This window comes from Mauremys mutica, chromosome 1 (assembly GCF_020497125.1).
Source record: "Mauremys mutica isolate MM-2020 ecotype Southern chromosome 1, ASM2049712v1, whole genome shotgun sequence".
In the NCBI taxonomy this organism is placed as follows: Eukaryota; Metazoa; Chordata; order Testudines; family Geoemydidae; genus Mauremys; species Mauremys mutica.
In genome coordinates, this window is record NC_059072.1 from 268,668,512 (window position 1) to 268,692,594 (window position 24,083).

The 24,083-nt window shown below is 43.3% G+C and overlaps 1 protein-coding gene across 1 annotated transcript in view; it reads right to left on the reverse strand.

Moving 5' to 3' along the window:
- CLDN10 (claudin 10) overlaps positions 1-24,083 on the reverse strand; it is a 106,006-nt gene that overhangs the window by 80,841 nt on the left and 1,082 nt on the right. The window lies entirely within an intron of this gene.

Here is a 24,083-nt window from a genome sequence, read left to right on the forward strand (position 1 = left end):
CCTGCTTAGATAGAACAGTTTGAAGGAAAATCTGTGAGTTGAAACTTCCTGGCTCCTGCTGCATGACTTTTACCTGTAAAGGGGATATCTGGTCCTGTTTTTGAAAGTCAAATAGAAAGATTAGGGCCAGGTTCTTTCCTTGGACACAAACACACAAGTTTCATTGGGACGGTAGCTTTTTAGATGTTACAGTGTTCAAAGAAAATCATATGGAAAATAATCTTTTGAAGCAGTCTTCTAGGATGGAGAACAATTTTAAATGTATTAATACAGGATAACTATCCAAAGTAACAAGTGCTTTTACTTTTATTTTTAATTCTAACACACAAAATAAAGTTGTTCAAAGAATTTTACTATTTTTATTTAGTTTGTGTTGTTTGAAATCACTACTGTTTCTCCCTGTGTTCTCACAGCAAAAACCTCCTGCACAAGATTCTCTGCCTTGCTCTGTATGGAAAGTGACTAACTCCCCAGAGGCACACAGCCAGGGTAGTGGGCTTCTATACAACACTCTCTGCAGCCCCAGGTATATGGGGCAGGGAAGGGCACATCAGTGATGGGAAGGAGGAGTGATTGGAGAGTAGACAGTCCCTTGGGTGCCACTGCCAGTTGATGTAGGCAGCATGTGGTTAAGTCCATCCCAATTTGGCAAAGCACTAAAGCAGGGGTCGGCAACCTCTGGCACGCAGCTCGCCAGGGTAACCACTCTGGCGGGCTGGGCCAGTTTGTTTACCTGCCTCGTCGGCAGGTTTGGTGGACCGCAGCTCCCACTGGCCTTGGTTCACCATCCCAGGCCAATGGGGGTGGCGGGAAGCGGGGGGGCAAAGGATGTGCTGGTTGCAGCTTCCCGCCATCCCCATTGTCTTGGGATGGTGAACTGCGGCTAGTGGGAGCTGCGATAGGCCGAACCTGCAGACGCGGCAGATAAACAAATGGGCCTGGCCTGCCAGGGTGCTTACCCTGGCGAGCTGCGTGCCAGAGGTTGCTGACCCCTGCACTAAAGTATGTGTTTGAGCCCATTTAAATCAATGCTCAATTGCTTTGTAGAATAGGGACTGGCTTAAGCACATGCTTAAAGTGCTTTGCTGAATCAGAGCCAGAGCGTGCTGTCAGCACTTATCAGTAATGCATTAGTGGGGGTGGGGAAGTGAACAGAAATCAAAGCGGAAATCTCCAGTTCAGTTAAGTAGGAAAGCTGACAGGATTTCTTACTATTATGGCCTGATGATCATTTCTAGAGCTGCCAGGGTTTCAAACCAGCCTTTCCCCACCAAAAGTGCACATACAGTTAAGAAAATTTATTTGTTATTCTGTCCCCACATTGTTGCACCAGTAAGAGCATATTAAATACCCCTAATTCCACAATGGCTAACTTTAACCCAAAGGATGCATAATACTGCCACTGGGAGGTCAGAAATCCTTTGGCATGGGACATTGGGAGTGATAGTTTAAGACCAGATCCAATAGATCAGCCGAGCAGGCCTCAAATTCCAGTGGACATTTGATATTTGTGTGTATGTGTGTAATGGAGAGATGAGCCAGGGTTGATGACAGTCCAGCAAGATGGGACTGTTGGTAGCATTAGTGTTGGAATAGCATCCCAAGCACTCAACACTGCAGAGGGCCTCAGAAAAAAGGGGAGACAACTTTTCATAAGGGGTCCCTAGTCTGATGTGGTAATTTAACCAAACCCCAAGGAGCAATATTAAAGCCAGAGGCCTTTTGGCTTGCCAAGCGCCCTCGTGCATCTGCCATGACCGTTAAATACATTCTCACGTTCTTTATATGGAAAATGGGATAAAAGACACAGAGAAGGATTGAAAAAGCAGAAAGATGACAGTGAGGTCTTGATTCCAGAAAGCGCTTAAGCATGTGCTTAACTCCATGCATGCACTTAAATTCATAAAAATCAATGAGACTTAAGCTTATGCTAAAAGTTAAACATGTTCTTTTGTGGTTTCCTGAGTTGGGGTTTAAGTTATGGAGCAAATGAGAGTGATGTGGAAAAAATGAGAGTTTGCACGCTCCTTTTTGCTGATGCTAGCACAGTGTGTTATCTGTCGCTGTAATGATTCCTTGAAAAATAACCTTGTGGACTTTCTGAGATTTGACAGCTAGCACCATAGCTACTACTTGTATAGTGCCACAAATGTGCATTGAGTGGAAGTGAAAAGCTTTTAAAAATTAAGATTGTAATGAACAACTGATGGCCTTTCAAATAATAGAAAAAACCTGTTAATCTGTATTCTCTATCTAGCATTAGAAAACAGTTAAAATTGCTCCGTGAATGTTCGCTGTGCTCCACTCCCAAGGTAGCTGCATTTCAGCGGTGGGTGAAATGATTCCTTTGTGTATCTATCTATAAAGCCTTGTCCTGCAATATTTCTCATGAGAAACTCTCATTCAATGGAAAACTCCCAATTCATTGAGAATTCTGTGGCAGTGAAGATAGTAGGATCATCCCTAAATGGTCCAAAGGCACTGGGTTCCTTTGGGATAGAAAACACCATAAATATAAGCTATTACAGAGTGTTTAGCTCAGTTATTATAGGCAATTTGTTACAGGGAGGCCCCAACTGTATCACAAATGAACATTAGAGAGACAAGGTGGGTGAGGTAATATTCTGTTGGTGAGAGAGACAAGTGTTTGCTCTTCTTCACTGCTACAATTACGTCGCATATCACAAATGAATGTTTTAGTTATTCTTCTAGCCCTGGGTTATCTCTACTCTCTTGTTCTTTTTAGCATCTACAAGGACACTCTGAATTTCTCTAAACAATTTTAAGTCATTCATTTCAGGTTGTAGAACTAACTAGCAAATAGAAACTACTTTGTTGCTGACAGGTCTATAAAACAGGTATTGTAATTATGCAGTTTTTTTAAAAAGCCTTTCTAACTCTGCTCTTATTTACAAGTGAAGGCTGTTGTCTGTTTAGAATGCAGATCTGGCCTTTATAGCTCACTGATTCATGTTGCTGTAAATTTGTTCTACCTTAGGGCTGTTCGTTTTATAAAATAATTGCTATTTATCAAGAAACATCTTGAATGAGATGCCCTTCTCCAGGATTACATAAGAATGGGTTCTTTGCATCATCTTTGATCTTGAAATGGTGTTTGAAGAGAGGGGGACACTCTGTAATTCTAGTTAGTGATTTTTTTTTTAAACTGGGCTCAACATCTCATGAAAATTAACTTTTCTCTACAGCCACCATTGTCACTGACTCAGAATTAATGAACCTTTCTTTAACAATAAGCTGCTGAATGTCTCAGAGACCTACTAACCTTTTTATCTTGATTACTCTAAGAATAAGAAATGACACAGCATTATTACATTGGGTTTGGAATGTTGCTGACACCTCTCTGCATTGATTCCCCATTCACCATTGTTTGTTTTGAATGATCTTTTTCTTGCAGTGGACACAAATAGAAAAAAGAACAATGGACATTAAGTAGGGACACCGGGGTAAATCTATACTGCAGTAAAACAAACATGGCTGGACCATGTCACTTGAGGTGGGCTCATGGGGCTAGGGCTGGGGGCTATAAAATTGCAGCCCAAGCCCAGTCTACACTGCAATTTTATAGCCTCACAGCCCTGCTGACATGGACCAACTGCAGGTGTTTTTGTGTAGTACAGACATCCCCTAACTGATTGGTGGGTTACTTCTAGAGGCTAAAATCAAATGTAACTCTGCCAGAAAAGCAAACCTCTAATTCATCTGGGTGAAGTACTGCAGACTATCTATCCCAGGGATCGGCAACCTCTGGCACGCGGTTCACCAGGGTAAGCCCCCTGGCAGGCCGGGCCAGTTTGTTTACCTGCCGCATCCCCAGGTTCGGCCGATCGTGGCTCCCATTTGCCGCGGTTCGCCGCTCCAGGCCAATGTGGGCCGTGGGAATTGGCGGCCAGCACATCCCTTGGTCCATGCCGCTTCCACAGCCCCCATTGGCCTGGGACCAATGGGAAAAATAAAAGCCAGCGCCTCTGGTACTGAATGTTGCTAATAGCTCTCTTACCTCTTAGCTTTTGGGTATAGCCTGACTTGACACTCTAACTCCTTTTCTCTAGACACAGGATATCCAAGAAATGTAAAATGTTTTTAAAAAGGAAGGGCTAGGTATTGTATTTGCATAAGAAGGTACTAGACTGAAATAATTAAAAGTTGGGGGAAAGCAGTGGAGCCAGATGAAGTACATCCCAAAAATGTGAAGCAATGGCTTCCCAGAGATCTAAGTAGGTTTAGGGAACTTGAAGATGGTGGAAGTAGCTTGCATACAGCATTGGGAGGTATTCTGTCAACGTGCTAGAGCATCTTTAAATAGTATGTCCTGATGCTTTTTAAAAATATAGGATTTCTCTCCTCTGCTGATGTTTAGAGCAACATCACCTAACATGCTTGAACCTGCTCTTCCTTCCCTTTCCCATTCTCCATGTATATGCCTGCCTGCTGTTTCATAAGTTTATTACTTCATTGTAAGCACCTTGGGGAAGGGACTAACTTTTTGTTCTGTGTTTGCATAGTGCCTAGCACAATGGGGTCCTGCTTCATAACTGGGGCACCTGGGTGCTACAGGAATGCAAATAGTAAATGACATGCCAGTCTCAGCTTCACTGCTGTAGTTCCTGTTAAATGCCCTCTTGCAGAATGTGGTGAAGAGCATGAATGTCTGTTCCCCTACAGAGCAGTGCATGAAAACATCATCCTTCTTGCCGATGACACATCGCAGAACACAAAATGATTCCAAATACACAAAGAAAACAAACTGAAATAAGAAAAATATTTCCTCTAACCTTTTTCAAAATCTTAGTGGTTACTTGTAATAATGAGGTATTGCACAACACTTTCATATGGAAATAGGATTTCAAGTTGACTCTCTCCCTTCCAGGAAGGATACCGGCACTTAGTGCTGGAATGAAAATATATGGAAGATACAGGAGACTGTAACAAACCATGGAGTGATTTGTAATAGAAGTTTACTTTCGGACACTTTATTGGCCAGTTTTTCAATATGGTCTCAAACAGACCTCTGTCTGCATGACCACATATATGGGAGCTTACACATCCTGTACTTTCCAAGAAGGATATTTATTTAGGGCTAGATTCTACTGCCCTTATCAATGACTTTACTGGGGCTACCTATGGGGGTAAGGCACCACTCAACATGAGTGTACTGTAGGTCACAGAATCTGTCCCTTATTCTTGGGCTATAAGGTGTCCTAGGCACATTGCTTAGTTACATAAGAACTCCCATTTGACTTCAGTGGGACAATTCATGTGAGCAACTGCTCAGCAGTGTAAGTGAGGAGGAGCCATAATCTCGCTCTTAAAAAATAATAGCCGTTGTATCAATCAGGAACTCACCTTCAATGATCAGTACAAATGGACACAAAAAACTAAAATGCATAGACATCTAACTGCCTGATGTATATGCACAAGTCAAATCCAAGTATGTGGGTGTAGTAATTTGAGGGGTGTGTCGGCTAGCTTGCCAAATTTGAATATGAAAATCATATCCCCTGTGGCCTTCTAAGCTGAAAGGGTACTCTATCCTCAACCTCTTTTATACTCCTGTTTTTGCAAAGGCATGTGCCTTACTGCTTTTTTTAAGAGTTACTTGTCTTTCATTTACAGAGTCACTGAGCTAAGTAAATTTGAAGTCCAGGTAGATTTTAACAACATAATGTTTACTAATTGTACAAAGTAATTAGTACATTAACATTTCTCAATATTTTGGATGAGTGTCTTACTTCAGGTAGGTTATTGGTTTGCCAACAAGCGTGACTCTGTTGAGGGAGAATGCTGTCATCCAGTATGTCCTGACATTTAATTAATTTGGGGTATTTATTGTCGGTTCTTCTGACCAGTTTGTTGCTAAATATTTTCTCTCTTCCTGTGGCTGCTGGGGAAATAAAAGATGTAATTGGAACTCAGCTTCCTGAAAGTCTAGATTTTGCTTTTGTTTTCCAATGTCCCCTCCACCAGTCAGTCAGAATTCAGAGCTCATTCGCAAAGAGACATTTGACATTGAGGCCTGACTGTGCTGAGCAGTAGTCCCATTGATGTAAGTGGAACTAGACTTGTTGCTCTTTCACGACTGGATTTCAGCATGGATGAGGAATGCAGTACAGCTGAGTCTACACCAGACTTTTCCCCTTACAGTTTACCATCCTGGCTACTACAAGTGGATCTTCATTGGTGGCAGCAATTGCGAGAGTGCTCTTGTGAGCAGGCATGCAAAGAGCCGCCAAAGGTTTAATCACTTTATTATCTAACTCTGCTCAGAGCAGATCTAGATGAGATGGAAGTTAAAATGCAGATGTCCACAAGCACTTCGTCTACACCAATGCTCCCATCGCTGCTATCTCTGCGGCAGCTACAAGGCTTGGAATGTACTGTTGTCAATGTGGGGGTTAATAGCAACCACTCGGAAGTGCTTTAAAACATTGTACCTGCGCAGGACAGGGGCACGCAGAACACCTCTGGGAGCACCCGGGGTATGCTGGACTGGTGAAAAGTTCAATGTTAACCCTTTCCTAATCCCTGTTGTCAAATTTTATTCCAATAAGAAATATGCTAAAAGGTGTGTAGGGTGGCACTGATCCCATTCCCTCTCCACATGGCTCACTGCCAGCACTGGGTGTGCTAACCAGCCTCTTCCACTGCCTAGGGTGAATTGGTATCTGCAGTCTGCCTGGGCCTGTGTGGATTCACCGGATGGTCGAAGCTTGCTGCACCCCCTGGGGTACGCCAATGCAAGAGAAGCCACAAATCAGCCAAGACAGCGAGACCCTAGGCCAAAGTTTAAAACTTGGGTGCCTGAAATTATGTAATGAGGACTTGATTCTTATTTATGCTAAAGCCACTTTACACCACTCTGGCAGTATCAAGGGGCCTTCATGTGGGCATAAAGTATATTTACACAGCTCCAGAAGCATAAAAGGGCCTTAAAATAGCCCCAGACTAAATGTGATTCAGGTCCCCAAATTCATGTTTAAGCATCAGTATAAAATGGCCTGATTTCAGACGTGCTGCTCTCTCCCACAAACGACAGTGTAAGCTATGAATGCTCAGCACCCCAGAAACCAGGCCACTTGTTCTGGTGCCTAAATATGGATTTAGATGCCCGACTGTGAGCACCCCGCCTTGAAAATGTTGGCCGTAGATTATTGGCTATGAGAAGTAAATAACTAACGAATGAAGTTTTCTAGTACCATTTATAACTTGCTCAACTCTTGAAAAGTTTCCTGTATTTCTCTTATAAACTGCAGCCTGGTAGTTTGGCCAAATAATTCCACCCTTTAGCAACATTCCCTTCTTCTGCTACCCTCTTTGAACCTTCCCCTTTGACCATTCACTAGTTATCACAAAGTGCAAGGAAATATAATATTCACATTGGGTAGATTTAAGTAATGTTAAAAGAATGCTTTCCGCCCCCACACACTCATCACTTACATAGGGTGCGACTGGGATAATCAGAAAGAAGTAGTAAAAAATGGGTCATATTATCAGATGGCAATTAGTATTCTTTTTCTGTACTTCAAAGGTAGGAAAATGATAAAGGTAGTTTGAGGTTATTTTTAATTTAGAAATGTAGATTATTTTGGGAAGTACATTTAGTAACTGGAATAAAGCAATCAAGCAGGGACTAGTTGCTGACAGTCTGTCCTAAGTGAAAGAGTATGATTAGATCACCTTGTTAAGAATGTTTATTCTTCTATAAACAGATCCCAAACCCCTCTTCTAAAATATTTGGCAACACTACTGTTTCAAAGAGCAGTTAAGTAGTTCTGTAGTCTGAGGCCTGGTCTACACTAGGAGTTTATGTCAAATTTAGCAGCGTTAATTCGACTTAACCGTGCACCCGTCCACACCAGGAAGCTAATTAGTTCGACCTAGAGGGCTCTTTAGTTCGAATTCTGTACTCCTCCCCGACGAGGGGAGTAGCACTAAATTCGACATGGCTATGTTGAATTAGGCTATGTGTGGACGGAAATCGACCTTAGTAGCTCCAGGAGCTATCCCACAGTGCACCACTCTGTTGACGCTCTGGACAGCAGTCCGAGCTTGGATGTTCTGACCAGCCACACAGGAAATGCCCAGGGAAAATTTGACACGCTCTGGCGCCTTGTGGGTGTTCTGCAGGACCGCAGGCAGGAGGACAGAGCCCTCCTGGACTGTATCTGCAACCGCCCTCCCCCGCCACAAAGTCCCAAACCCCCCTCACCCAAAGTAACAAGAAGGAGGGGCGACAGGGGCCGTGAAAACTGTCACTGCACCCCTGCAGAGTGCACAAATACAAGAAGGCTCTCATTCCCTAAATGTTGAGAAGTCCTTCTCTTCCTGGCTCACCGAAGCCCCAATCCCAGTTTCATCCCCTAACTGTGTAGTTGATTATTAAAAGTAGTTTGCTGTTAATTACTATTTCCGTCAAGTTTTTCTACAGAAGACTGTCTGTGAAGGGGGGGGAAGGGGGTTGTTAATTGCATAGGACAGTCACCTTTATCAGGGTACAGACACGGGGGCAGGATCAACAGCAGGTCACACACACAGTGCAGTCAGTAGGCACCCTGGTCGGTCTGGGAGGTGTTTTCCATGTTCTGTGTGGGTGGGGGCTACGTGACTTTGTGGCATGGGAGGGCAGTTACAGAACTTATGCAGCGGTCCTTGTCCCGGACCACAGAGCCACGCAGCAGGGGAATCTGTAACTGTCCTCCCCCGCCACAATGTCACGTAGCCCCCGCACACAGAGTCCCGAAAAGAAGGGATGGCAGGCTCCGTTGAAACAACCTGTCCGGCACTGCAGACCGCTCTAGGAGCAGGAGCCTATCATTCCTCGAGTGTAGAAGCGGTGTTAACATCACTGCACACCCTACCCACCACAGTCTGCGTCCCTGTTTCAACCCTTTAACACGAATTCATTAATAAAGAAAACGTTGTTAATTAACAATGTTCCATTAACTTTATTTTTAAATGTGTGTTGGAATGGGGGAAACGTGGTGAACGGGGTATGTAACCGCAGAAGAAAGTCAACAGTAACTGAAGCAGAGGCCGGTTCAGCTTCTCTGTAAAGAAACTGAACAGTCACAGGTTACCCTGCTCCCTGAGGAACCTAGCGTTCAAAGCCTCCCGGATGCACAGCGCTTCCCGCTGGGCTCTTCTAATTGCACGGCTGTCTGGCTGAGCGTAATCAGCAGTCAGGCGATTTGCCTCAACCTCCCATCCCACCATAAAGGTCTCCCCCTTGCTCTCACAGAGATTGTGGAGCACACAGCAAGCTGCAATAACAATGGGCATATTGGTTTCGCTGAGATCCGAGCGAGTCAGTAAGCTCCTCCATCTCCCCTTGAGACGTCCGAAAGCACGTGGAATGACGACAGTTACCCAAGACCACCCTCGACACATTTTTCCCCCCAGCATGCATTGTGGGGAAATCCCAGAATTCAAATGGGCAGCGGGGACTGCGGGAACTGTGGGATAGCTTCCCACAGTGCACCGCATCCAATGTCGACGCTTGCCCCATTAGAGTGGACTCACAAAGTCGAATTAGTGTCCTTAGTGTGGACACACAAATTCGACTTTGTAAGGTCGATTCCACAAATTCAAATTAAGTTAAATCGAACTAATCTGGTAGTGTAGACATACCCTGAGGCTGGAACGCTTTTTATAGTGGTGGTGCTGAAAACCAGCAAAACTATCCCCAAACATTTTACCTTGTTGTCCACCATCCCGTTCCCCAGCAGCTGAGGCCAGAAGCAGGGCCATGTCTCCAGGAGAGGGGTGGGGGGGACACAGGCAGGGATAATGGGGCTGAGCCTGGGGGCAGGTGTGGGGTCAGAGGGGTGTGCATGGCCTGGAGTGGGGTCAGCAGCTGGGACCCCACGTGTGTGGCCGGCAGGGGACCCCATGTACATGGCCAGGAGTGGGGCCATGTGCGCAGCCGGGATCCCACATAAAACGTGAGGGTGCTGCAGCACCCCCTGCACTTCCTACTTCCCGCGCCTCTGAGGGCCTGATTTTCCAGTGCATTATTTCCGATGTAGGCTAGTTTGACTATCAAAATCAGTGGAGTTTCCCTGGCATAAAACTGGAGTAATTAAGTGATTGATCAGGCTCTGAATCTCTAGAGCTTTGCCATTGGGTTCTTGGAACCAGGAATTCAAAAATTATTGTTAATCACACCCAGAGATCCCTTTTTCTTTCCACAGTGTAACTTACTCATCATGTACTACTAAATTGCTCACTCACAGTGAGATTAGAAATTTAATTATGCCTCAGTTACACTGAGGGATTTTAAATGAGGCTAGCTGATCGTTTAGTTGCAGTCTTGACCAAAAAAATCTGTTTATCTTGTTATCATTATCATAGCTACTATGAATAATTTATTTGAGGCTAACCAGTGAAATGCTGCCAAAATCTGAGCAATGGACTCCTTCAAAAACGTCCCGTGTCAGCCTGTGACATTCTGTGACCCTCCCCACCCCAATCCATACATTCTTTCATCCCCAGCCTCTCTTCATCAATCAGTCTTCCTCCTACTCACTACTTCACAGAGACTTTGCCATGGATCTCTCCTACTTGTCATCTCCGCGCTGGAGTGGTGGGGCTGGCAGCAGTGGTGTCAGACGGGTTTCCCTGTGGCGTCTGGCTGTGGGAGAATTGGTCAAGTAGAGAGCAGGCCCCCTTTGGTTTTTGTAGAATGGGTGGAGCTTTCCAGACTGCAGATGATTGCCCTTGGTGATGGGGGAGGTCTTGTGGAGTGGGTATCTCATGGACGATGGTGCTTAAGGGATAGTAGGATTTCAGGCTTACTGGAACAGTGCTTCAAACTCCAGGCTGGGGCTCACTAGGCAGGCAGGCACTGGCAGAGAAGAGAGGAGGCTGGAGCCTCTACATGGCTACCTTTCAGCATTATAACAACTCTGTCCTTCTACTACTACTTCCTGCTCCGCGTGTGCTGTTGGAATGCGTGGTAGTGTAAGGAGGATCCAGTGGCTGTATGGTGGTGTGTCCCATCCCCATATTATCAGAGTACCTTTCAAGAATAGAAATAAAAATAACAATGTCCTTCCTTCCTAACCTGTAGGAGAAACTTGATCAGTAGAGCTTTTGTGTTTGTATGTAGTGAATGTACTGCAGAAAAGCTGTGTAAGAGAAATGAGTTACACATTCAGCTCTGGGAGCAGGCGGTGTCCTTTTACAGGAGTGAATTCTCTAGTGTATGTTCAGTTTCCATCAAAGGTCTGTCTCCTGCAAACATGGGCCTTCCCTTCTTGGCTGGTCAGTTGTTGCAGTGGAACACAGCTGTTGTGGGAAGTCATTGCCATGGACAGAGAGGCAATCTCTTGAGTTACCAGGGCCAATCACTTTGAAGGCTTTAACTATCGAGCATGGTACTGGTCAAGTTGTATTCAGTGCAGAGAGGGGAGCCCTGTGGTGATGTACTATGAGATCTATGTTGCTAAGCAGAAAGGCCGCTGTGCTTTGTCCCACTTGTCGCTTCATCGGTGTCTCTTCATTCTTGAATATGAACTGCAGTAATCAACTATATAGGGTATGGTTCTGTGAATGTGTGTCCAGAGCAGTGTCCAACAGGAAGGAATGCAACTTTCTAGCCAGTCATAGGTTCTATAGGGGAGGAGAGCTTGTCAAAGAGCTTCCATCTTCTTACCAGCATCACTTTAATTATGTCTCACTTCAGGTTTAACCAGCTGCTCATCATCCAGGAGCTGACTTTAGTTAAACCCTGAGAGAGCAGGGAGATGGTGCTGTTTATGATTGATACAAATCTAATTCTACCAAGCCCATTTATATTTTTGACAGATAATATTGATATTTTTTTCATTTGATAGTTTTTAAGCATTTTTTCAATTTTTATATATTTAAATTTTTACAGTTGTGGGAAATTATGGAGGGTCAGACAATAGGGAGGGTATGAGACAATAATTATTTAATGAGAACAGATGCTGAGATTCAACAACTTAAAGCTTTATAACAGTTACAACAAATTGTCAACATCATATGTCAAAATTTTAGCCTGAAATCAAACTCTAATTAAAGATCTCAAGCAGATTTTTTTCTTACTTTGCTTATCTGTAGATTTCTATTGTTATCAATGGAAATATTTTTTCATTGGTTTGTGTGTGTGAATGGTGGAATCAACGTTTACCGATACCAATCTAATCCTTCTGAGTCTAGATATAAAAATGATGTCCGCTGGCACTTCTGCTCATGCTGTCTCACCAGCTCTCCCAATGACTTCATATAGATGCTGATTATGTGTGGGAGAGAACAGTGTCTTATGGGATGCTGAGGGTAAGTGCTTTGTAAGTGGAGGAACAGTTGCCCATAATGACCTTCTGGGTTTGAACTAGAATACCATTTCAGGGTACCTCTGTTTGCTCCTGCAGCTTCTTGGGGATGGGTCAGGAGAATATAGTGATCAGCACTGCACAGAGAGGTTCAGCAGGATGAACATGGATGTACTTCCCTTGTCTATGGACAGGAGGAGATCACCCACGAGAGCAACAGCTGCTGTCTTTGTACCTTGCCCTGGCCTGAAGCCTGCTGCAAAGAATCCATGATGCTGACAGATGGTGCTGAAAGGTGGTTTTGCTGACTTCTTGACTAGCTTACTTAGAAAAAGGAGGTTAAACATTGGGTGGTAGCTTGTGAGGTTTTGGGCATGGATAGTAAAATTACACAGTTGCTTAACAATGACTAGTGCACAGCTTCCTGGAACAAAGAAAATGAAAGAAAAATATAAAGCTATATAGAAATTTGGCTAATTGGTAAAATTTAAATAAAATCAAACAAGAGCCAAAATACTTAAGACCTAAAGGAGCATATTTTGTTTCCTTTTGGTGAACAATACTATTGTTTTTCCTTAGTGGAGAGAAGTGAAGTTTGCCAATAAAGTCTCTGTCTCAGGAAGTAACTCTCTATGACTCACGCATAGCAACAACTATTCTTGGTTAGAAACAGACTTTTCATCTTCATAGAAAGTTCATCATACCTGGAGTTCTGTTGTTGTAAATTCATAGATTATAAAGCCAGAAGGGACCATTGTGATAATCTTGTCTGATCTCATGTATAACATTGGCCATAGAACCTCCCTGAATTAATTCCTATTTTAATGACAGTATGTCTCTTAGAAAAACATCCAATTTTGATTTTAAAATTTTCCCAACGCCTGGTAAATTGTTCCAATGGTTAACTGTTAAGCATGTGCACATTATTTCCAGTTTGAATTTGCCTAGCATCAACTGGCAGCCATTGGATCATGTTATACCTTTCTCTGCTAAGTTGAAGAGACCTCTGTTATCAAATTTGTGCTCCCCACATATGTACTTATAGACTGATCAAGTCACTCCTTAACATTCTCTTTGTTAAGCAAAATAAACTGAAAGAGCACACTCTATCACAATAAGGAATGTTTTTCGATATTGCAAACATTATCCTGACTCTTCTCTGAACCCTCTCCAGTTTATAAACATCCTTCTTGAATTGTGGACACCAAAACATGGTGTTTCAGCAGTGATTGTTCCAGTGCCAAATACAGAGGTAATCTAATGTCCATACTCTAACTCGAGATTTTACAGTTTATATGTCCAAAGGTCAGATTAGCCCATGTGATCTCAGTACTGGAAACTCTGCGTCAGCTGATGATTCGTTATGACCCCAAATCCTATTTTGGAGCCACTGATTTGCAGATAGTCCCCTATTGTGTAAGTATGGGCTACGTTTTTTGTTCCTACAGACTTTTGTTTCAAACTCCCTGAGGACATAAAGTTTAAAAAAATAAAGATAAAGTATTGAAAATACCATGGTTATTTTAGACTTTTCCATTTTTCATTAACAAAAATGCCCAAAATTCTTTTAAATGGTCTAATATTTGCTGTTTTAATATTTAGCCTTTGCTAAGATTGTAGACAGAACTTTGATTTCAAACGGAACAGGAGTGAGCCTAGTGGCGAAAAAAAAAAAAAGGGGATTTCAGTGGCAGCAGCACTGAGACAATAGTCACAATTTGAAATGGCTGTCGCAGGCTGGCTGGAACTTTAAGGCACTTAAAAGGTGACTTGGCTGGAGTGCCAGGCCATGGAAGACTTGGAGGGAGACAGGCCACTCCAGGGCTGAAGAAGTGGTTAAAAGAGGGCATAAGAGGCAAAGTTCCCTGCAACAGGTATTAGGGGCACCCTAGAGGTTAGAAGAACAGGAGTACTTATGGCACCTTAGAGACTAACAAATGTATTTGAGCATAAGCTTTCGTGGGCTACAGCTCACTTCATCGGCTGCATAGAATGGAACATACAGTAAGAAGATATTTATACATACAGAGAACATGAAAAGGTGGAAGTACCCATACCAACTGTAAGAGGCTAATTAATTAAGAGAAGCTATTATCAGCAGGGGAGAAAAACTTTAGAAGTGATAATCAAGATGGCCCATTTTGGACAGTTGACACGAAGGTGTGAGGATACTTTAACATGGGGAAATAAATTCAATTAGTGTAATGACGAGCCATTCCCAGTCTCTGTTCAAACCTAAGTTAATGGTGTCTAGTTTGCATATTAATTCAAGTTCAGCAGCTTCTCATTGGAGTCTGTTTTTGAAGCTTTTCTGTTGCAAAATTGCGACCTTAACGTATGTCACTGAGTGATTAGAGAGGCTGAAGTGTTCTCCTACTGGTTTTTGAATGTTATGATTCCTGATGTCAGAGTTGTGTCCATTTATTCTTTTGCGTAGAGACTGTCCGGTCTGGCCAATGTACATGACAGAGGGGAATTGCTGGCACATGATGGCATATATCACATTGGTAGATGTGCCGGTGAACGAGCCCCTGATGGCGTGGCTGATGTGATTAGGTCCTATGATGGTGTCACTTGAGCAAAATGTGGTGGACAGAGTTGGCAGCAGGGCTTATTGAAAGGATAGGTTCCTGGGTTAGTGTTTTTGTTGTATGGTGTGTGGTTGCTGGTGAGTATTTGCTTCAGATTGGAGGGCTGTCTGTAAGTGAGGACAGGTCTGTCTCCCAAGATCTGTGAGAGTTAGAGATCATCTTTCAGAATAGGTTGTAGATAAGAACATAAGAACGGCCATACCGGGTCAGACCAAAGGTCCATCTAGCCCAGTATCCTGTCTACCGACAGTGGCCAATGCCAGGTGCCCCAGAGGGAGGCAATGATCAAGTGATCTCTCTCCTGCCATCCATCTCCATCCTTACCTTTGATGATGCACTGGAGAGGTTTTAGTTGGGGGCTGAAGGTGACAGCTAGTGGCGTTCTGTTATTTTCTTTGTAGTGCCTGTCTTGTAGGAGGTGACTTCTGGGTACTCTTCTGGCTCTGTCAATCTGTTTTTTCACTTCATCAGGTGGGTATTGTAGTTTTAAGAATGCTTGATAGAGAGCTTGTAGGTGTTTGTCTGAGGGATTGGAGCAAATGCGGTTGTATCTGAGAGCTTGGCTGTAGACAGTGGATTGTGTGGTGTGTCCTGAATGGAAGCTGAAGGCATGTAGGTAAGTATAGTGGTCAGTAGGTTTCCGGTATAGGGTGGTGTTTATGTGACCATCGCTTATTAGCACAGTAGTCTCTAGGAAATGGACCGCTTGTGTGGACTGGTCTAGGCTGAGGTTGATATTGGCATGGAAATTGTTGAAATCATGGTGGAATTCCTCAAGGGCTTCTTTTCCACGGGTCCAGATGATGAAGATTAGAGCTTAGAGTGCACCATAACACTAATACATATCACTGATACATGAGTTGCTTCCCAGATCTCCTCTACTTCAGTTTACCAACTACAAACATATGTGAACAGAGCACCCATGGGCTAGATACATTAATGGGGTAATACTCCTCTGGATCCTGCCTGCCTCCCAGTGCTGCCTCTGCCCCGACTCCATGCTAGTTGCCACTGCTCTGCTTGGACAGCTTTTCTAATCACTGAGTCCCAGTTCCGATTCCATCCATAGACCTGCAGCTGCCTTGTCTGGGCCTGCTCTACTCACTGCTGCTTTTTTTTTCCCCCTGAAGTTGCTAGACTTTTTTCTCAGGCGCCATTTGACTCAGCCTTTTGATTTCCCCAGTCTCTTAATTTCACACTGTTGTAAGGTTGCCAAATTTGCTCTCAGGTAGCTGCTGCTGTGTACATTAACTGCTAGCTCAGTCTCATGATCTCTTGCCCAAGTGGTTCCACACTGGAACTACCTGTTGCCATATATTCCACACACACAAAATATGGAGATACACCCATCTGGAAGGGACCCTGAAAGGTCATTGAGTCCAGCCCCCTGCCTTCACTAGCAGGACCAAGTACTGATTTTGCCCTAGATCCCTAAGTGGCCCCCTCAAGGATTGAGCTCACAACCCTGAGTTTAGTAGGCCAATGCTCAAACCACTGAGCTATCACCCCCTCTGAGGCCATGAGCTATTAAAGTCCAGGTAAATAGGGGAAGGGGGGGAGGAGGCGTTGATCCTACTTTCTTCCTGGCTCTGCTTCCATTAAGGCAAATCACGGATACTAGCTCCTTAAGGTCTTAGAATGGGTGTGAATCTCATCTGCTGGCCAGGCCACTGACCTACATCCTGCTCCTGCTCCCCACTGTGGTTCTTAAGATCATTTAGGAGGGGGAAGGGTCTCCCCAGTGATCCTGCAGGGGATATATTAATCTGTGATCCTAAAAGCAATAGTTGAACATTTTCTTATTTTAACCTACATGATAGACAAGAATGTGGATGATAAGCTGCCAGCCAAGTGATGTGCTGCCAGCATTTTACCAACAGACTCACACGATTTTCTCCCATATCTTATAATGATTGTGTACCAAGGAAGCATGTATTTGCAGACAGGAAGGGTGAGGGACTAGGAAATCTTTCCACTCGGTTTCTCATTTAAACAAAAACACCTCTCCAAACCATAACCAAAGAAGGATGCAGAGTCACTTGGCAAACAAACTTGTAGTAAGTACATTTGCTGGAAATGTTTATACTTTGTTCCTGTAAAATATAGTGACTGTACTGATATGATAGCACACAGAGTTCAGCTTGCACAGACCAAAGTGGGGGAGGAAAGTGAAGATCTCTGGAAGTTTTTTTTGAAAATACCTGCCATATGATGCATTCCTAAAGCAAAAAAATTACTCTTTAGAACAGGAGTGGGCAAACTTTTTGAACCACATCTGGGTATGGAAATTGTATGGTGGCCATAAATGCTCATGAAATTGGGGGTTGGGGTATGGGAGGGGATGAGGGCTCCAGCTGGGGGTGCGGAGGAGGAGTTCAGGGTGTGGGAGGAGGCTCTGGGCTGGGGCAGGAGATTGGGGTGCAGGGGGTGCAGCTCTGGCTGCGGATGCAGGCTCTGGGTGGGGCTGGGGATGAGGGGTTGGGGGTACAGGAGGGTGCTCCAAGCTGGGACCGAGAGGTTTGGAGGGTGGGAGGGGGATCAGGGCTGGGGCAGGGGGTTGAGGCATGGGAGAATGGCTGTTCAGCTGGTCTTCTGGCAGCCAGGCTCCGGAGCCACTCGTGGATGCTGCCCGGTGCAGCACAGCAGCTACCTGGGAGGGTGCCAGACTGTGGCAGCCGCAGGCCGCCCGCTCCACCAGGCTCAGCTTCTAGTGACAGTGGCCGAGCAAGCCAGAGCCCCCTGCCCTCAGAGTCGGCTCCTATCCCCAGAAGCTGAGCCTGGGCAGGGAGAGGGCTGCTGCTGTTGCTGCTCCCTGCCTTGCCCAGGCTCAGCTTCTGGGGTTGGGAGCCGTCTCTGAGCATGCCGGGGAGGGCTCCGGCTTGCTCGGCCACTGTCCCTTAGAAGCTGAGCCCAAGGCAGCTGCTGCGCTGCACCGGGCAGTGTGGCCGGAAGAGGTAGGGCGGGGTTTCTCAAACAGGGGTCACCGCTTGTGTAGGGAAAGCCCCTGGTGGGCCGGGCCGGTGTGTTTACCTGCCCCGTCCACAGCTCTGGCCGATCGCGGCTCCCGCTGCGGATCGCTGTTCTGGGCCAATGGGAGCTGCTGGCGTGAACCGAGCAGCGATCCACGGCCAGTGGGAGCCGCGATCGGCCGGACCTGCGGACGGGGCAGGTAAACACACTGGCCTGGCCCGCCAGGGGCTTTCCCTAGACAAGCGGCGACCCCTGTTTGAGAAACCCTGAGGTAGGGTGACCAGACAGCAAATGTGAAAAATCGGGACGGGGTGGGGATAATAGGAGCCTATATAAGAAAAAGACCCATTAACTGGGACTGTGCCAATTTGCACACCCAATCCCTCTTTGGGCGGGATTGGGTGTGCAAAAAAACAGACAGTGGTAATTTTGTGGGAAAGCACAACATCGCTCATCAGTTTGTCATAAATAGACTTTCAGCAATGTAAAGCAAGTTTTTCTTTTTTTTTTTCAATAAAGCTTTTAATACTTAAATTATAGTGAGGGATAGAAAGATTACATGTCTATTATAACAGGAGTTGAACATTTTTTTTACATGGTTTAAGCAAGATTTGTTGTATTCTTTTATTGGTAAAAGTTGATTCTGAATTCCGTTTATAATATATTAAACAACCTGGTTTTTTGGTTTTAATTTTTAGTAGCATGGGGAAATTTGTCTCCCTTGTGGGATTTGTGGGATCTACGGTTTTGCAGGTGGGAGCAGGATAAAAATGCAGGAAACAATGCAGGAGCAGGTGGGAGTGATACTGGGGAGCGGGATAAAAAAATAGTCCCACACAGGGCTCTACAAGAGAGCATCTACTCTTTCCAGTCTGCTTTCTTGCAGCCCACCTAGATATCTGAATGGCTGATTGGGAGTTAGCACTGTTCCAGACAGCGTTAGCTGCCTCTTCATGCCTTTTGAAGCTGCTGCTGCACAGATAGGAAAGAAGGCAGTCATTGGAAGGACAACAGGGCAGCCATGTGTAGTTGCTGGACTCTGCAGCCCTACAAACCACACTGAGGGGAATGGTCACGCCCAAGGAGCATAGGAGTTGAGCTGAGCAAATAATTGATTATTCCGTCCAAACCCAAATGGAATTTTTTTGTTTTTTCTTCCTGAAATGAAAAAAAAAAATCATTTTGGGTCAAATGAAACATTTTGTTTGAGCCAAAACAACTCTTTTGGTGCTTTGTTTCAGATTGTTTTCAAGTAGCTTTCACTTCTTCTTAGCTAACTTTTGAAAACAAATGGCATTTCAAAACTGAAAAGTCAAAACATTTCCTTGTGAAATGGATAAAACAAACTGTTTCAACTTTTTTAATGTTTTTTTCCAGCTAAAACTGTTCACAGAAAAATGCAGGTGTTTTTTTGGGGGGGGGAGGGGTGGGGCGGACAAATTTACTTTGTGCTGATATTTTTTTTTTTGCCCAGGTCTACCAAGTGGAGTGTACAGAGTCATATTTTGAACATCTGCACCATCTAGTGGGAGTGGTGTCTCATTTTGGCTTCTTGAATAGATGAAGTTTATTTTGCAGGCAGAGTTGGGAATACCACTACTTTTTATCCCTCAGTTAGACCCCCTTCATATACATGAGTATCCATATTGTTGTGGCCGTGAGTAATGCAGAGACTTTGTTACAGAGGAGGTGTGTTACACTGCTATTGCATGGCTAGCAGATCCAGAACACAGTCCTTTAATTGTTGTCAAATTACAAAGGAGGCTGCTTAACTGTAAAATCATTAATTTTTGTGTAGATTAAATGCAAACAACTGAGGCATTAGAGAAAATATTATGTAACCAGGATATGAGAGGCTATTTCATAGCAACAGAGCAGGGCTGGCCTTATGTTTTGTGGAGCCCAAAGATGCTGGAAGGAGGTAAAATCAGACCATAAATTGTCTCCCTCTGAACCCACTGTCAATAATGGTGTTACCTCCTTTGTAATGTCCTTTGAGATCGCAGGATGAAAAGCTCTATATAAGAGCATGGTGGTGGTAGTAGTGTGTGTTGTTCTTTTAATTAATTATACTGTTTCTTCCCCCACCTTATGCCACACCTGGAATTTAAAATAGAGCTGACCTGTGCATTGCAAGGCTTGCCCTGGAGGCTGGGCTCCAAACAGGTCTTTGTTTTGCTTGTTTTTTTGGTCAGCCTTTTAGCTGAGAAGGTGCTTATGTCCCTGTGAAGGATGAATCTGACTGGTAGGTCAATTACTAACACATTAAAATGGGGTCAGTGAGTCACTTTTCACTATTTTTGGTGCGTGGCTTGTTCTCCTATTTCTGCTGTATACAGGGTATTGATGCTAGTTGAAGTAGTTTTCATTCTGTCTTATTATAATGTCACTTTTGGAGAAAGGAAAAGCAATCTACAAATAGGAGAGCATTTTGGAACATCTCCATCTGGGAAAGGAAATACAGAACTCCTAAGTTCACATTTCCTTTGGAAATATGAATCAGTATTCATCACTTTGAACAAATGTATTGTGTAACCATATATAAATCTTAGACATGTTTTGTATCTGATTGTCAGCTGTAGAAGAATAGCCTCATGTTAAATAAGATACCACATTTTAGTTGATTTCCTTTGAATATGAAAATATCAACAGTTATGCATGTTGGTGTCACTGATTTCTGTAGAACAACATGGAATATTGGAAGCATGTGGGGAAAACTTCATAGCAGGCCTTCCAGATGGGAAGAATAACTGCACTTAACTATAAGGTGTGGGTGGATTTAGCTGTTGAAATCCATTGGTTTGAACTAGCTAAATCTTCATGATTCACCTTTTCAAAAATTAGGAGCTAGAAGTTAAAACTCCAAGAGAAGACCTTATGGGTCTTCATGGAAAATGTTGCTACATAATATAAATAATAGATCTACTTTACGGTATAAAATAGTACACCCTAATAAACAAAAGCAATGATTTATCAGGAGACTTTGACACAGCAGAAGAATCAATAATACAGAATGTTGAGCTTAGCATGGTATTAAAAGAGAGCCAACCACCTCCCCCCCCCAAAAAAGAACCAACAAAAACAAATTAAAACTGCAAGGGTGTTTCAGTGGTATCCGGCTAATACCTCAGACCAATATGACGGTTTCTTTACAAAAATTCTACACACTTAAAATATAGGCACAGAAGTAAAATTAACTTGTTACTAGAAGATTATTGGAAATGGTACTTAGTACTCTCATAGTGATTTTGACCATTGCATATGCTAAGGGGCAAACATACATTTAGGCAAGCAGTGTAAGTTGGGTAGAGTGAGAATTGCATGAAATTATTTCCGTGCTTAAATGCTCTGCTGGATCAGGGCCTTCACTGTTAAGTTCCAGACTTCTTAATGTTTGGGTGTGATCGAGGGCTGCTCAACCTACACTACAAAGATGTGATAGAGCCAGGAACAGTGTTCTGTTCCAGTGCCTTAGCCACAAGAGAACATCTCTGTCCTCCTTGCAACCCTCTGCCTTATTCACTGTCCCTCTTGTGCACTGACCGAAGCAGGAGTCCAATAGACCAGAAAGCATGTGATTTGTAATTAGACAAACCCATACACATAATGGGGCTGAATTCAGGTTTGGAGTGCTTGACTTTGCAATCTTAATGTTTTTTAAACATATGTTTTTGAATAACTAATATTTAAACCAAAATGAGTTCAAGTTATGAACCCAGAATCTTTACATGAGTTACACATACTTCTACCACTGAGCTAATGGAGTACCTGGTAGTAGTAGGAGGCTATTATCCTCTAGATAAACCAGTCACAAGAAGATGTGACACACTGTACCAGTGGTTTAAACAACTACCGGTATTTGCTAGCCAGTACATAAGAACGGCCATACTGGGTCAGACAAAAGGTCCATCCAGCCCAGTATCCTGTCTTCTGAAAGTGGCTAGTGCCAGTGCCCCGGAGGGAATAAACAGAGGATGTAATCATCAAGTGATGCATCCCCTGTCGCCCATTCCCAGCTTCTGGCACCATCCGTCCTTATCCTGGCTAATAGCTATTGATGGACCTATCCTCCATGAATGTATCTAGTTCTTTTTTGAACCCTGTCCTAGTCTTGGCCTTCACAGTATCCTCTGGCAAGGAATTCCACAGGTTGACTGTGTATTGTGCAAAAAAATACTTCCTTTTGTTTGTTTTAAACCTGTTACCTATTCATTTCATTTGGTGATCCTAGTGGAACACTGGGAGTCAGGATTCCTGGGTTCTATTCCTGGCTGCAGAGATGATGGTAGTATAATGGTTACAGGCATCTCTGCCAAACAAATAAGTTTGGCAATTCCATTTTGAAAGACAGTATAACTGTGAATGAGAACTGGATCTGCTATGCTACAGATAGGATTCAATTTCCAGTTCTGGAACTTCTCAGCTATACCATCTGTAAAATGGGGGAAAGATACTTGCCTGTATTCTAATTTAGAAAGAAGACACCTTGCTCAATGATACGGCCATGAAGTTTATTAATACCAGTAAGCGGAAGAGCTAGGACTAGAACTCATTGTTTCTTCCTGGCCCCCCACCCAGCTGTCTAAAGATTACTAAAGAACCGAAGAGCTTGCATAGCCAGTTTAATATTTTATTCTATAACAAACTGCAATAAATGCTATAAAATAAGTGAGCAATAGTAAAGCTATTTCTCCGTCCCTGCCCACAGTCACTATGTTAATAATAATGATGATACATAGAGGCTCTGGCATAGGTGCTGGAACTAGGAGTGCAGCCACACCCTCTGGCTTAAAGTAGTAATAGTAACCCAAATACATGATTTCCACCTTCAGCACCCCCAACTATAAAAATTGTGCCAGCACCACTGGGCTCTGAAAGACACACTGGCAATTTTCGTTACTTTTGGAATAATGGTGGATTCATATTTTACAATATAGCACTATGTGCAAAGCTCTTCCAAGCAGATTTCTTGTTTTCCTTAGAGTATCATGATGTTAAGCAATTTTACAAAACAAAATGCTTCATTATTTTTGCATATCTATTTTTCTCTGCACGTAATATGACACCTTGGAGGTGCTTGCCCGGCTGATTAAAATTAGATTTCCTAAATGTCAGTTCAAATTATTGCTGCCATCTCATTTTAATAAGAACATGTTGCTCAAAGCTGTTAATTACATATCTGTATTATTATAAACTACTAATAAGCAAAAGCTTATTGGGATTTGTACATACATTGTTTAAAAAATTCATACATATTCATATCATATTTATTATGCCAGTTGTAGTCAGTCAATGATTAAATGGTTCAAAGCAGTAAAATTTTAAGTCACAAATGTGATTGATTATAACTTTCCTAACAATTATTATAATAATGAAAGTTTATAGTTACTGAAGTACTTAAAGGAAAGTGTTCTTTAAAAAAAAAACTTCAAGAAAAAATAAGCATTACAATCCATAAACAATTATTCAAAACGAAGAGAATAGGTTTTTAAATAGTGCACTTGAGTTTCTATAGCTTTTTTTCCATCTTTGGTTAATTTTAGCTATATTGTAACACGAGTAAAAGGTTTCTCACTGATTCAGATAATTAGTACCTGATTTTTTGCAGTTCTGAGGACTGTCTGATAAAATATGTACAAAGAGATATAAATGTTCCATTGATCTTACTGGGAGCTTTGCCTACACCATAATTATTTCATCATCATCATCATCAGTCATTTTGATAATCAACTTTACCTTTATGGATTTCTACTATTCAAAGCAGGTAAATGCTCTGAAGGCAGAGTAGATGTATAAAGTCGTAGGTACTCATGATGGGCCAAAATTTGGTTCCACTGAGGTCTACAACAAAACTCCTGACTTCAATAGGACCAGGAATTGGCCTATGTGACCCACAAGCCATGAATGCCTCCTACTAGTGTTTCTTGCAGCTCTCATAGAGGAATTTGCAAGGTTGCCTCTGGCCTGGATTTCTTCCCTGATTCCATGAAATTACTAGTGATGGTCTTTTTTTAGTACTGTCCCCCACCACACACTGGATTATGGTGGACCTACTCCACCTTGTTCATTTGCCCCAGTCATCCTGGAGAGCCCAGCTTCAGCAAGTTCCTTTGCCCTTGTCCTCATGGGAAAGAAGGGGCATCATTGCTGGTAGCTGAGTAGTTCTACTACGCGAATTCTAGAAAGGACTTTATTGTTTAGTGCCTCAAAG